Below are 15,818 nucleotides of genomic sequence, written 5' to 3'. Positions count from 1 at the left end.
TGAGGGTTCCCATTTCTCTGCATCCTCACCAGCATTTGTGACTGTCTGTCTTATTTATTTTAGCCACTCGGCTGGGTGAAATACGGCAGCGTGTTGTGGTTTTAACTTGCATTTCCCTAATGAATAACACGTTGAACATCTTTTCAGGTACTTACTGGCCATCGGTGTCCTCTGCGGGACAATCTCATCTATGTTCAGTACCTATTTTCTTTCTTTCTTTTTCTTTTTTAAAGTTTCTTTCTCTGTTTATTTTGAGAGAGAGAGCAAGTGAGCAGGGGAGGGGCACAGAGACAGGGAAGGAGAGAGAGCATCCCAAGCAGTCTCCATGCTTTCAGCGCAGAGCCCCGTGTGGGGCTCGATCCCACGAACCCTGAGATCGTGACCTGAGAGTCAGCCACTTACCTGACTAAGCCTCCCAGGCGCCCTGCCTGTTTCTTTCACTGGGTTGTTTATCTTTCAGTAGTTGAGTTGGAAGTATTCCTGTAAATTCTGGATGCCAGTACTTTATCAGATTTGTGCTTTGCAAATATTTTCCCCCCAATCTGTGGCATTTCTTTTACATTTTTTAACAGTGTCTTTTGAAATGTGAAAGTTTTTAATTTTGATGAGACCCAATTCATCACATTTTGGTGGTGGTGGTGGTGGTGTCCTATCTAGCAAATCTTTGTCTAAGACGAGGTCTTGAACATCTGTTGCTATAGTCCCTTGTAAAAATTGTTTTAGTTTCTACATTTAAGTCTGTGAGCATGCTGAGTTAATTTTTGTGTATGGTGTGAGGTGAGAGTTGAAGTCCCTCTTTCCTTTTATTTTTTTTAACTTTTTTTTTAAAGCTTGTTTGTTTATTTTGAGAGAGAGAGCACGTGCTCATGAGCAGGGGAAGGGCAGAGAATCTTAAGCAGGCTTCGTGTCGTCAGCACAGAGCCCGCCTCGGGGCTCGATCCCATGAACTGGGAGATCATGACCTGTGCCGAGAGCAAGAGCTGGATGCTTACCTGACTAAGCCACCCAGGCGCCCCCCATTCCAGCACCTTTTAATGAAAAGACTATACTTTCATCACTAAGTTAATTATCTTGGCACCTTTGTAAAACCAATGATTGACTCTAAATATAACGATTTATTTCTGTGCTGTTAATTCTGTCTACAATTAAGTTGGGACTGGAGTCTTACTGTCCCAGTTTCCAGATGGTAGAACTGCAGCTGGTCAGTGGTAGAACAATCTCCCAAGGTTGGTCTTCTTTGTCTAATATTCATATTCATGCTCTTTCTTTCAAATCACTCCAAATATAGAAGAAATATTATTTTAAAAATCATAATATTGATTTAGGGATCAGGAATCTGGGATTTGTCTTGAAGGATGCCAGTTATCTTTCAATATTAGGAAAGATAATTTAGATGTATGGAACCCCCTTTATTTTAGCCACTGATAACATAATGTAAGAAATGGGTACCCCACTTCTTCATTTATTCCTATAACACATCTTTATTAAGTGTCCACAATCCAGAGAACCCACTAATCTATTAATAGCAGCTATTTATAACATGTCCTTTATGGTCTTGGGAAGAACCACCCATTAATTGATTCTCCCCATCTTCTGACGGACATCAATTCAATCACATGTCCCCAAATATTTATTTTCTGTCCTCCACCACAGCAGGCCAAGGTCCAGAAGTCACAAAGACTTTGGCACTCAAAAGAACTATAAAAAAGTGCGAGGGCCTGAGGCGAAAAGCTGTCTCCCATAGCCTGCTCAGTCATGATTTGCTACTCCACATCTGTCCTCTTGTGTGTTGGCTCTCTTCCTTTGGTTCCTGAGAATTCTGGGTTCCTGCACATTTCCTTTATCTTTTGAATACCTGTTTTACCCTTCTTTTTGTTTTGTGCTGTGTTTTCAACGTCCACCTCCTGTTGACCTGGTCTGACCTTCTCTACTGATCTGTGTAATGACCTCTCCTTTTGACCTGTACCCTTCCCTCGACCTCCTTAGCATGAGAAGCATCTCGAGTAGGAATTGCTTACCTGATTCTAAATGCTCAGTTCTGCCTTGACCACAGAACCTTGGCTCTGAGCTGGAACTGGTGTGTTTCTCACTCCTTAGGATCCGCCTTCTGTTTTCATCGGAACAATACCCTGTTTCAAGTATTATAGGGCAGTGATTATTAAGGATGTGGACTCTAGACTAAGACTCTCCGGGTCAAAACTTTGGATACAACCTCTACTACCTACGTAAGCTACATAAGCTTGGTTAAATTACTGAGTCTTTCTCTGTCCTAACTTCATCCATAAAATAGGAATAATAGCAGTGTAACTTCCTGGGGTGGTGATTACAATAAAAGGAGTTAACATGCATGTCAAAATAGTGTCTGATACATAATAAGCCCTCAGTAAATTTGAGGTATTCTTCTGTTTTGGATACATCCACCACTGTAACTTGTCTCCCTGCCTCTGGGTCTGCTCCTCAAAAATCCATTCTTCGCACTATAGCCAGGCTAGTTTTTCCAATATGCAAATCTATAATGTCACCCACTCTGCTTTAGGTAAAATATACATGCACCCTTGACCTTGCTTCCAAGGCCTTTCCTCACCTCACCTTTATCCCTTCCTCAAAGTCATCAGGGTCAATTTCTTGCCAATGCTATAGTCATATTTTACTTTTTTTTTTTTTTGTATTTTTAAAGTATTTTTATGTGTTTGTTTGTTTAGGATTGCACGGCCTCTTGCCTCTGTGCTTTCACACATGCTACTCCCCCTGATGGACACAAGATATATCTTATCCCTGTTCCTAGGGAACTTCTTGTTATCCTTCAATTCTTTTTTTTTTTTTTTTTAATATTTTTAATGTTTACTTATTCTTGAGACAGAGAGAGACAGAGCATGAGCAGGGGAGGAGCAGAGAGAGAGGGAGACACAGAATCCAAAGCAGGCTCCAGGCTCGGAGCTGTCAGTACAGAGCCTGATGCAGGGTTCGAACTCATGAACCGTGAGATCATGCTCTGAGCCGAAGTCAGATGCTTAACTGACTGAGCCACCCAGGCACCCCTGTTTTCCTTCAATTCTTAATTATCAGTTCCTTCTTTGGGGACCTTCTCTGGTTCCCTGAAGCAATTTAGGAACCTCCTTTGGTGTTATAGCGCCTTGAATTCCCTTATTGTGGAATTTATCATGCTGTATTATAATTGTATGTACAGATGCCTTTCTCTTTCACTTGATAGCAAATTATTTAGGTCGCAGCTTCCTCTCTCCTGTTCAGAGTTTTACTTCTAATGCCTAACACAGTATTTAGGACGTTATAAGCTCCCCCAAAGCTCTGTATTAGGCTTCTACACAGCTGACAAAGGTGTTAGTAAGTGTGGGAAAGGCAACTCACAGACAAAAATCTGAGACTATTCATTACCTGGTCTTAGTATTAACGCATCTCACGAAGCAACTTTACTTAAAAAAAAAAACAACAACAACAACAGGGTAGGGCTAGAATAGATTGATTAATGCAAAAAAAGACAAATGGAAGAAGATTGCAGGGCTCTCTTACTCTTCCATATATCTTCGAGCAAGTCAAAGACCTTTACTACAGACGCACACACACACACAAAAGAATCAAACACATGGCAGAGAGAAAAGTGCAATGTTGTCACTGACATAATACCACTTGAAGATTGGCTTTTTCTCATTTTGGAGACCCAGATGGTGGTGTGTGAAATTGCCACCTAGTACGGAGTCCGTAGATGGTTTCATGGGAGTGTCCCCATGCATTTCATTTATCTGTCACTTTTGTTTACTGCAATTTATATACTTAACTAATTTGACTTGACATAATCAGGACATGACCATGAGAAATGAGATGACGTCTTTTAAATATTTCATTTAATAAGAAAGTACTGGATGCTGTCTCCTGTTTCTTTTTATTAAGGAAGGAGATATGGACTAACCATCATTACTCACAGGGTTAGCATGAATTTATAATAAAATTCTCCAAGACATACAATATCTACACTTTAACTAATAGGGGTTGGTTGAGAATCGTATTCATTTTTAATGATTTATAATGAACTTTTCTTTTACATCGCTCCACCTCATACATTAAGTGCCATGCAACCTAAAAGAAATCTGTACACTATAACAACTTATGATGGTGTATGTCCAGCCAAATGTTGTCTTTGGCTTTTCCACCGCCTCTTGAATGTGACACGGCCCAATCCAACATGGCGGATTTCTCAGTGGATTGGCTCCATTTCCTTTGACAAATAAATGTAAAGGTTTGGAAGTCCACTAATTTCAACTGCACTTGTTCAGTGGAAAATTAAGGATTTATAAGAGACTTATCTTGTTTTTATAAAGCTGTGGTTTCAATGAGCTGAAAATCCAATTCTCTTAATGGCTCTTCTATATTCAGTTCAGGTCCCAGAGATCAGAAAGAAGTTTTTAAGAAAACCAAAGAAAATTCTCTTCCTACTTTGGATCATTTTAAAGGTAGTGCTTGAAGATGTAGTGTGGGCTCCTTCCTCACAGGTATCTACAGCATATTAAGCCTTACCTATGACACATCAATTGTTCTTAATCAATAAAACATGATCTACCAGCAAAGGAGGAAAAGAGTGTGATGCCTCTAAACTGAAATGAATTTTTTTTTTCATTTAGGAATGATTTACTTGCACCTTATCTCATAGAAGTAGCCCATATGGGACTAAGGAAATACATATTGCCCAGGAGAGTAAGAATAGTAGTGTACAGTTATTTTTTTAATTATTCAGAGGGAGTACATTTAGACATTCTGAAATGAATTCTAAAGCGTAATCATGCTTTAATGGCAAAATGCTTCATGATAACATGGCACCTTGTATCGAATCTTCATGTGACTGGCAAGACTTATATATTCAGCACACTGCCCAGAACAGCTCTGTGTGGTGGCAGGTGGTAATTTCCTCAATTATTATTATTCATATTATAATAAACATGGTCTCTTTTCCCTTACCATTGGTCACTGATTGATCCCAGTCCTTCAAATATTGCTAAACCATGTTAAGGAGCCACAGATGAAGCACTGCTCACTTCATCCGTTGAGTAAATTAGCTGACGTGCTCTCCAAGGTTGACTGCTACTGACCTCAGTCCTTTCTCAAGGTCTTATCTATAAGCAGACAAAGAATTTTTTTTCTAAGTTTAGGATCTGGTTACAAGGGTGTGTGTGTGTGTGTGCGTGCATGTGTGTGTGTGTTCTCTCTCTCTCTCTCTCTCACTCTCGCCCTATAATTGTAGTCTACAAATATAGACCTCATCCATCTGTTGATTCCTTTACTCATTTACAGGTGACATAAGGAGACGTGAGACTAGCTGGGGATTGAAGATCCATGTAGCTCTACAACTTTAGTTTCTCTCGTTCCTGGAGCCAAGGAATATGGCTTCTAGGTTTGAAGAGACCAGAAGCTGTGGTTCTTCCAAATGAGCCTCTACCCCTGACTGGGCTGCCCTTCTGCCACAATCTTAAGATTATTTGTGAGTGTGGGTACCTTGTCCCTTCCGTGAGCATTAGGAAATCAAATCTTAGAAAGCATAATTCACTTCTTAGGAAGCTTCCTGTTTAGGAGGCGCCTGGGTGGCTCAGTCAGTTGAGCATCTGACTCTTGATTTCAGCTCAGGTCATGATCCCAGGGTCATGGGATGGAGCCCTGTGTCGGGCTCTGTGCTTAGCATGCAGCCTGCTTGAGATTCTCTCTCTTTTCCTCTGCCCCTCTCCCCGACTTATGAGCTCTCTCTCTCTAAAAGAATAATAATAATTAAAAAAACCAGAAGCTTACCATTTAGGAAAGGAGATGGATACAAGAAGGAAAATGAAATAATTCTGCTTCTATCTTGGAGGTCTGTATGAATTATAGTAGAAGCACAGGAAAAGAAACACCAACATTTCTTTTGGAGGGATGCAAGGAGGGCTTAAGAGAGAAAAGAGAGTTTGAGCTGGGCCCTGAGGGATGAGTGTTTCCCCGTAGGCAGGCAGAGGGGGTGGCATGGTCAGAGACACAGGGCGTGATGAGGTAGGAAACCTTCTATAAGAGAAGACACTAGTGTATCAGCAGAGGCCATCTCTCCCCTCGAGTGATCCACAGGACCTGTACCTAGTATCTTGACAGAAGAGGAGGGGAAACCAGACAACAAGGGGCTGGCTCTTCATTCATCCTGCTGAGCAACTTTAGAATATGCTGAGGCCAGTGGCGATGAAGCAGAACCCTAGATGGGAACCAAGCCCCTTTCTCCTTCTCTTCACCTCATTTCAGTCTCAAACAAGGCAACAGCCTGTGACTTCTGTCATTCTGATTAGGCAGGCGAGATCTGTGGGTGTGATTCTGGAAAAAGTCTCAAATAAACACCCACGGCAGTTGGTCCTAGTTTGAATGTTGTACACTGACTCCTTCGTTAAACCAACTGTGCTCAGAAGCGCCTGCTTCATCTCTGGCTTGTGTCCAGGCATTGCTGGGAGGCTTGAAGCTGAAATGCTTTGAAAACCTAGTGAAGTTTTTAAAGGGGCCCATCACTAGGGTGATTTGGAAGTTCTGATTCCGGCAAATGAGGTGATCGCTCATGAGAAAACACACTCTGTTTTTGTGGAATGAAGGTGGTAGTCGGGCAGATGAGCAGGGATGCTGTACATCCTGGCCACTGCAGTGCAGGTAGGAGGATTTAAAAAATAAACTGCGATAGCGTTGCTTCCCCAGAACACAGGAGCCCATCAGTAGCACATGAAGACCTAATTTCTTATCAAGCATTACCTTAGGAGGCCATGACAATGACAGCATATAATTTAGGGACACGAAGTCCCTTTTGGGGGGTGAGCCATTAACGAGCAGATGTGTGATTCTGGAATGCTGAGAAAATAATTTCATAAAATTTCTTTTTGAAGGGAACTTATTAAGAAGACTGCTCCAGACAAGTCATCCTTGAAGAATACTGAGGACTTCTTGCCACTGGGTAAAAACAACAACAGAGTGCAGAGAGAGAGGGTATTGCTTATCAGACTAGGATTCGTGTTTTCCTGTTCTCTTTCTGTAACCTGCTTTTAGTAAACAGAAATACCTGTTTTCTCAACGTATAAAACTTAGGAATATATACAACATAGAGAACATGGTTTCGGGGAGTGGAAGAAGCCACTGTGATTATTGAAGTTTTATGATGACCTGTGAGGCCAAGGCGTGGAGAGCACTCCTCTGCCCCTTAGGAAGATACTAGAACTCCAGGAGGGCTTTGTTAGGATATACATTTGCCATCAATTGCCCCATTTGATCTCATTTATTTTGCATAAAGTAGTTGGAATTTGGGGACTTTTTGGATCGATATGCAAATATATGCGAACTGGAAACCATGTTTGTAAAATATACTGTGAAAATGTTGTCTGGGTTTCCTAGGAAAAAAAATTCATTTAACCTAATCTCAGGCAGGTCAGAGAGGATGTACCCCAAAGGGGATTAAGATTTCTACAGTGGAACGGAGGGTAGATTCCAGAGCACCCTTTGTATTATGAAAGTTTAATTATTACTCCCACACTAAGAATCCCCACTTCTCTGCACCGGTGCTGGGAATCTTGGGGTACTGCATGGTGTTGTATAGGGGGCAAAATGCAGGTGTATATAGGTATATGTATGTGTTTGTTTATTCATTCACTCAGCCAATAACATACTGAATGGTTTAAGAGAGCTTGCTATGTGGTAGGTACTGCTCCTATGCACCAGAAATACAGTGGCAAATTCTGCTTTATGGCCTTTAGGTATCAGTTGTGTAGGGAAGGCCAGACGTATCAAATAACAAGTAAAATACATCGTAAGATGAAATGTTACAAGTTCTAGGTAGGAAAATGGAGCAAGGAAGAGGAAAAGGGAGTGTTGGGAGAGCTATATTTTTTTAATGTTTATTTATTTGAGAGAAGGAGAGAGTGTGAGTGAGGGGGGGCAGCTTGCAGAGAAAGATGGAGAGAGAGAAATCCCAAGCAGACTCCATGCTGTGAGCTCAATCTCATGACCTGTGAGGTCATGACCTGAGCCGAAATCAAGGGTTGGACGGTCAACCGACTCAGCCCCCCAAGCGCCCCAGGGAGGGCTATTTTAAACAGCGTGGTTACTGATCAGGTTACTTTTGAACCAAAATGTTGATAAAGTTGTGAATCATGAAGCCATGTAAGGGAAACCATGCCAGGTGGAGACAGAGTAAGCATAGGGCCTTGAGGAAGAGACATGCTAAATAAACCGATAGGAGCCAAGTGAGGAAAGAGAAACGTAGTAGATGAGGCTGAATGGGTAGTAAGGGGCTTTAGGATGTGCATATTTATGTGCCTTTAGGCTTTGGAAACGTGCCTATGTGTGTTTATGTATACGTACTTGTGGGGTGGGTGGGGCACACTTCCCAACTACCCATTTAGGATTGCTGGTGTAAGACATTTGAAATAGGAAAGGGGCCTCAAGGTCAAAAGTCAGCATATATCCTAGCATTTCAAGTTGCCAAAGCGTGCAGTGGTTTATCTGGTACGGCATAATGCATATGGCGCCAGGAATGAGTCCAAGGTCATTTCTCTGATTACACGCATCCCTTTACTACCTTCTAGTAGTGCCTGTGCAGTGAAGCATCTTGAGGCCAGTGTCCTTTCCTGGTGTTGTATTTTCCAGAGAAGCTTAAGAGACCTTCCCAGGAGTAGCCACCCACTAACATTTATTGGAAGAATAAGTGAAGAAAATCATAGTAAGAGGTCATTAGAGCTTGGTGATATATAACGACGCAAATATCACATGATGTGTGACACAAATACGTATCACAAGCCTTCATCATGAAAAATTTAAAGGATGCCTCTTGCAGAATCACATCATTGAGTGAAAGAAGATTCGCAGCCATGTGTTTCCACATCATAGGAATGTGAGCGCAAGGAGAAAAGAGCTTTTTTTTAAAATCACTTTTCCTTCTGAGGTAATGAATATAGAGGCAGCATCCAGCTCATCATTTCAAACTGCTGAGTCATTTGCCACTTGAAATGAATTGAGGGTTGTTAAAGGTTTTATAGAAGAATTCATTAAATATGTATTGAGCCAGCTTAAGATGGAAATTGTTATAAAAACTGGCAACAGTTCAAACAGCAAAACGTTTCAGTTTATGATGGAGAGATTTTTCTCCCGCCTGGACTGTGTCCTCCATTAGTCCATTCAAACTGGGTTGGCTACAGTCGTCTACACGGGGCGTGGTAACTGCCACCACTGCTCACACCGTCGTTCTGTGAGCCAAGTAAAACACAGCGATTCCAGCCAGGTGATCCCCCTCCCAGAAGGCATGGTTTTCAGCGAGATCTGCGCATTCGCCCAAGTGCTGACACCTTCTGATCGCCTGGAGGTGGGATTTGGGGGCCTTGGAATAAACGTACATGTACACGTTCGCGTACGCGTACGTGTAAATAAACGTGCATACGGGTGCACGCGCAGTCACCACATCGCAGTGCGCACGCATGCATGCGCACACACAAACGGGATATGAGTGTTCTTCCCTCTGAACTCTCGCCAGCTTGGGGGATCGGGAGGAGATGAAAGAAAAAGGGAGAATAGTGCAATGGGAAAAAAGCAAGTCGCTTAGAATGCAGCAGAACTGGGTTCGTCTTCCAGTTGCTCCGCTAGGCGGCTAAGTGATCAGAGTCAAGCCACCTGATTCTAGCCCTGCGACCCTGTGTATTCATACAGTTTTGAAAATAATACCTATCTTTGGGCCTGGTACTTAGTGGGTACAGGTGTTTCTGCTATAGTGTTTTATTTTTTTTTAATATTTATTTATTTGTTTATTTTGAGAAAGAGCCTGCGTGCAAGTGAGCGGGGGGAGGGGCAGAGAGAGGGGGAGACAGAGAATCCCAAGCAGGTTCTGCTCTACCTGCAGAGAGCCTGATGTGGGGTTGGAACTCACCAATGGTGAGATCGTGACCTGAGCTGAAATCAAGAGTCAGGCGCTGACCCAGCTGAGCCACCCAGGCGCCCCTCTGCTATTAATGTTTTATATGCATTTCTGATATTCTAAAAAAATCATGCTCTAAAAACAAGATAAAAGAAAAATAGTAGGCTATTCAAAATCTGTACAATTTGGTAACCAGAATACTAACAAGAAGTGGTAAAAAAAAAAAAAAAAAAAAGACAACTAGCTGTTTTAAAATGGTAAAACTCCTAATAAATAACAAATAAGTATAAAATTTTAAAAGAGGGAAGCCTGAGTGGCTCAGTCGATTAGGCGACCGACTTTGGCTCAGGTCGTGATCTCACAATTCATGAGTTTGAGCCCTAAGTGGGGTTTTCTGCTGTCAGCACAAAGCCTGCTTGGGATCATCTGTCTCTGTCTCTGTCTCTGTCTCTGTCTCTGTCTCTCTCTCTCTGTGTCCCTTCCACACTCATTCTCTCTCTCTGTCTCTCTCTCTTTCTCACCACCCCCTTCTCAAAAACAACATTAAAAACAAACAAACAAACAAACTGAGCCTGGGTGGTTCAGTCAGTTAAGCCTCTGACTTTGCTCAGGTCATGATCTCATGTTTGGTGGGTTCGAGCCCTGCATCTGGCCATCTGCTGTTAGCACAGAGCCCACTTCAGATCCTCTGTCCCCTGTCTCTCCGCCTCTCTCCTACTCGTGTGCTCTCTCTCTTAAAAATAAACATTGTTTAAAAAAATTTTTAAATGAAACTTTTAAAAGGAAAAGATAATGGTAGTTTGACCCAAGGCAGTATAAAGGTGGAAACACTGAGCATAGAGACAAGGTGAAAACGTATAAAGATTGAGATAATCACCAGTAAGCATTTTTTTTTTTTTTAGAGATAGAGCACCTAAGCAGGGGAGAGGGGCAGAGAGAGAGAGAGAAAGAGAATCGTAGACAGGTTCCATGCTCAATGCAGAGCCCCATGTGGGGCTCCATCCCCCAACCCTGGCATCATGACCTGAGCCAAAATCAAGAGCCAGCTACTTAACCAACTGAGCCACCTGAGGACCCCCACCAGCAAGTATTTCTAAAAGGCATGTGGTGAGGATGAGTTAAAAGCAAGAACATGGCGGGGGGGGCGGGGGGCTCCTGGCTGGCTACATTGGTGGTGCGTTTGATTTTTATCCTTGGGGATGTAAGTTCAAGCCCCATATTGGGTGTATAAATTAATTAAGAATAAAATCTTAAACAAACTAACATAAAAAAATAAGAGCAAGAACATGGGGCAAATGGGTATTAAATACAAAATTACGTGTTTTTTGCAGCTTGCTGCATTCTGCTGGGTTAGTGTACTTCACGTTCAGGTGTTATTTGGTGGTGTAAAATGTAGTGGGCTGGGAAAATGTTCCTTATTAACCAATAAGATTTCTGCATCTCACTGATGACGTTTCCTTATGTGAGTGAGCTAATTTGCATTACAAAAATACGGTGGAGAGAACAGATAGTACTTAACATGCACTTTGGAATGTAACATATAATGCAGAATTATGAGTAATTATGTGGTATTGTAGATGATATATAGTGTAAACGACTCGGCACAGTGTCTGATACCAAGTATGTGATAAATACGTGTTTCTCTCAGAAGATGAAATCAAGAAGGGTCTAAGCGTTTAGAATCTTGGCCAGAAATGGGACCAAGAAACCGAGAAGGCTAAGAGCCTTGCTCGGCTTAACATCAGGTTGAAGTCATTCCAAGTGTCAGAAATGGGACAGAAAGTATCATTGGACAGGAGTGGTTCTGATACAGAGAGAGCTACTGTGACCCTTCACATGCTGCAGAGGAAAATCAACAAATACCAAATGCTCTGATATCCTGGTCGCTAAGACAAATGATGACCTTTCAACCTGCCAAGAGAGTTCTTGATTCCAGATTATAAGACAGCCTAACATGGAAGGGCTTGATAAATTATTGAAAGCCACTGTGCCTTGGGTAGGTGTTCACTCTGGGACCCTAAAGAAAACCAGTCTTACTTACATAACATTGCATGCTGCCACAGATGTGATTACCACTTAGAATTTAGCCTTGAATTCTAGATTACAGGTACAAAACCAATGAGCATAAATACACTGTAAATTGTATAATAATCTATGGTTTATAAAATGTATGAAAGCATAAAGCATATGGAATATAAAACATTATTATGAAATCCCAATTGTCTGTAACAGTTGGGTAGGAACCATAATGTGAAAAGCTCTCCATCCTCTTGTTGGCCATGGATAACCCAGACACAGGCATTTTGAGATGAATTTCATTCCATCTCATCTGCTGACCCACTTATTTCAACACAGTTGATGCATGTGTTGATACACAGCCTTCATAGGGTATGTAGTGTGTGTTTACAGCTATGCTAAGAGATGACAAGACATAGTCCCTCTTTTTGAGGAACTCACGATCCAGTGTGCTGTGTCCAAAGAGGAGGATGTTTAGGGGGCGTTTGGAAAGCACAAAAGGGAAGCTCCACCTCGAAGAAAAGGGCAAGTTTCCGGAGATCAGAAGACCCCTCTGCAGAGTCTGAAGGATGTGTAAGAGCCTGGCAAGGAAACACGGAGGGTGTGACTAGACCCCAGGATATGAGACCTGAAGAAACGTGGGCGAGGTGTGCAAAAATATCACCACCCCTGGAAGATAAAATGCAAGGCAAGGACAGAAAATGATGATAAAGATGTATTAGGGGCCACACCATAGGCATATCTAAGAGGTAACACGGGTTCAGTTCCAGACCACTGCAATAAAGCAAATAATGCAAAAAAGAATGTCAAATGAATATTTTGGTTTCCCAGAACGCATAAAAGTTATGTTTACACTGTACCATAGTCTCTTAAGTGTGCAGTCGCAGTATGTCTAAAAAGGCACGTGCCTTAATTAAAAAATATTTTATGGCCATCAAGTGCCTTCCGGAGCCGTAACCACTGATCACAGATCGCCGTAATAAATAGAATAATAATGAAAAGGTTTGAAATATTGCTAGAATTACCAAACAGTGAGTGACACAGAGATGCAACGTGAACAAATAGTCTTCAGAAATGGTGCTGATCGACTTGCCTGACATAGGGTTGCCACAACCTTCAGTCTGTAAAAATGCGGTATTTGTGACACGCGATAAAGTGAAGTTTGCCTGTACAGGGTTTGGTTTGCTCTACAAAAGAGTTTCGATTTCATCGTGTAGCCACTCAGATGAAACCGACGGGTATTAATTCAAAGAGGAAATGAGTCCATTTGGCACGTAAGAAAACTAAGTGGAAGAAAATCAGGAGAAGGAAGCAGGCCCGGCTCCCTTGAGGGGAACAAAAACGAATTACATTTTTTTTGTGTGTGACCAGAGTTTTGTCTAGCCATTGTTGCCATGTTCTGAGTGCCCAGTGTTCAACCCACCTCTCCTGTCCTCGTTTATTACCTCGTTGTTCTCACCAGTCTCTCCTACCTCCATTTGAAATGAGGGCCTATTGAAATTCAACATAGGGCACCTGGGTGGCTCAGTGGGTTGAGCAACCAATTCGGTTGAGCTTCCGACTTCATCACAGGTCATGATCTGGGTTTGAACCCCACGTGGGGCTTCATGCTGACCGTGTGGAGCACGTTTTGGATTCTCTGTTTCCCTCTCTCTCTGCCCCTCTTCCTCCTCTCTCTCTCTCAAAAATAAATAAACATTAAAAGAAATTAAATTCAACATAATCAGATGGTGAGACGTCTGGAGTCCGGATGTGCCACAGGCTATTCTGAAATGGGGAAAAATATGCTTAGCTGGAGCAATCGTCGCAGGCTTCATGGAGGAGGGCGCTGTTGAAGAGGTTACATAAGTGAATAAGGTAGAAGAGCAGGAAAGAACACTGAGCGAGGACTCGGGATTATAACGTAGGCTGTGTTGTGAGTACCACGTGTGGCCGTATGCTCAGTTTACGTCACCTCTCTGAGAATCGGTTTCTGTGCTGTTTGAGTAGGAAACCAAGTGAGAGGATTGCTAAAATGGCTTCCAGTTGGGGCGGGTCTTTGCGGTTCTCAAAGGTGAAAGGAGCCTGGGGAGGCAGGTGCTTGCTGAATGGAAGAGGAGATACGGCATGGGGTGAACAGGGTCTAGGCCGCAAAGGCAGGGCTGAGCTTGAAAGGCTGCAACAAAGTCGTTCTGTGCGCTCCGCCACGAGAGGAGATATCACACCATTCTAAAGCAGCTCCCTCTAAGGCGTGGGGCTTAGTCATTTCCCGAATGTTCAGGTTTAGTAAAAGGTTATTGGAACCTTTTCCTGAGTTGGATCCCTGGAAATAAGCTTCTGAGATAGATGATGTCAGCTGAACTCTAGATGCAAATTATACTCTGCTCCTCACATGGCTGCTATTTTTAGCCCTTACAGTATGTGATTTCTCTCAAGGACAACAGAAATGTTCATAAACTATGCATGGGTCATGATGGCGCTTAATGGGGAAATAGCCATTTGTTAACAGAGCATTAAATGTTTAATAGTCCATTAGCATAAAATCTTTCTTAAAATTTCGGAATATTTTCTAAAATGCCTCATTTCTAATATGCCTCCACTAACCAGATGAATGTTGCAGTATCGAAATTCATAAAGGTGCCTAGTCTTTTGACCCTACCGGAGTCCGGCAGGTTTTTCACCTAATTCTTTGGAAATGTCAAGCTTAATCACTCTATAATGATCAATTAAACATTCAGCTGTATCTCCTCATGGGTCCTCTGCATAAACGTTTAAAACAATTAGAAGCTGAATCACCCGCAAGCCCTTTACGAGTGGGGGTGGAGGGGGTGGGCCATTCCTTGTTAGAGACGGGCCTGTGGTCACTATAAAGGCTACACCGCCTGAGCTCCCTGGAGGGAGTTAAACACACCTGGGCCCTCTGCTCGCAGTCTGTCTTTGGAGGTGCTGGCCACGGAGTCACATTCACCTCTGTGTATCTCAGCAAGGGAAACTGAAAGGGGGTTGATAGGAACAGGAGGCAAAAAGAGAAGGAAGTGGGTGGTGTTGCTATCCAGGGCTTTGCCAATCAAGCTGAGAAGAGCTGTAAAGTGGAAGAGCCAAAATCTCTCCAAGCCAAATCCTCCCTACTCCCAGAGGCAGTCGACGCCGGACTCAGACTTAGTCTGGTGCCAGGAGAAATGGAGACAGAGCTGGTCAGCAGACCAAAACAGGAGGGCAGGGCGAGGCACGTTTCCTGCCCATTCAAACGCACAGCATTTCCTCCTCCCAGGCCATTCCTAACAGAGCTGGGCTTTACTCGCTGTCTGGGGGAAAGCACCCCAGAATTTAGAATGCCCCCAAAGGACTAACACCTGAACGCTGTGGGGTTAGAGCACCCCGAGTCTGTGTGTAAGGTCCTAACTCTGACTCTCCTGAGACCGAGGGAAATGCATGGCAATGCTTTGATCAGAGAAAAGAATGAAATATTTCTTATTACAGAAACTTCCGTCCGTTTTGTTTTCTTAGAGCACTTGTGTCTCCATTTTACAAATACCACCCCCCCCCCCCCCCAGAGGCTTTGGACAGGGAGTATTACTGAAAGATCAATAATAATTACAATAGTAGAGAAGAAAACAGATCAAAAATTGGTGTTGCCTTTTAAAATTAGACTAGTGAGGACCATAGATCACAGATATTTGGAATATTCGGTCTGGCAGGGGCCTTAGAGATTGGCTAAACTGACTCCTTTGTTTTGGGAATGAAGAAATTTGCGGAGGGTAAATTACTGCCCCAAGGTAACAACTCTAGCCTGTGGCAGAACTGGTCCTAGAAACCGAGTGTCCTAATTTGAAAGGGAGAGATTTCACAATTAGTCTTATTTGTTATCAATAACAATCAGAATAACAGCAATTGCATTTCCCCAACCGAACAGCTTGAGGTAATG

Source organism: Panthera onca, chromosome D1 (assembly GCF_046562875.1).
Source record: "Panthera onca isolate mPanOnc1 chromosome D1, mPanOnc1 haplotype 2, whole genome shotgun sequence".
Taxonomy (NCBI): Eukaryota; Metazoa; Chordata; class Mammalia; order Carnivora; family Felidae; genus Panthera; species Panthera onca.
The sequence above is the reverse complement of the archived record's forward strand: the minus strand, read 5'-3'. Positions refer to the sequence as shown.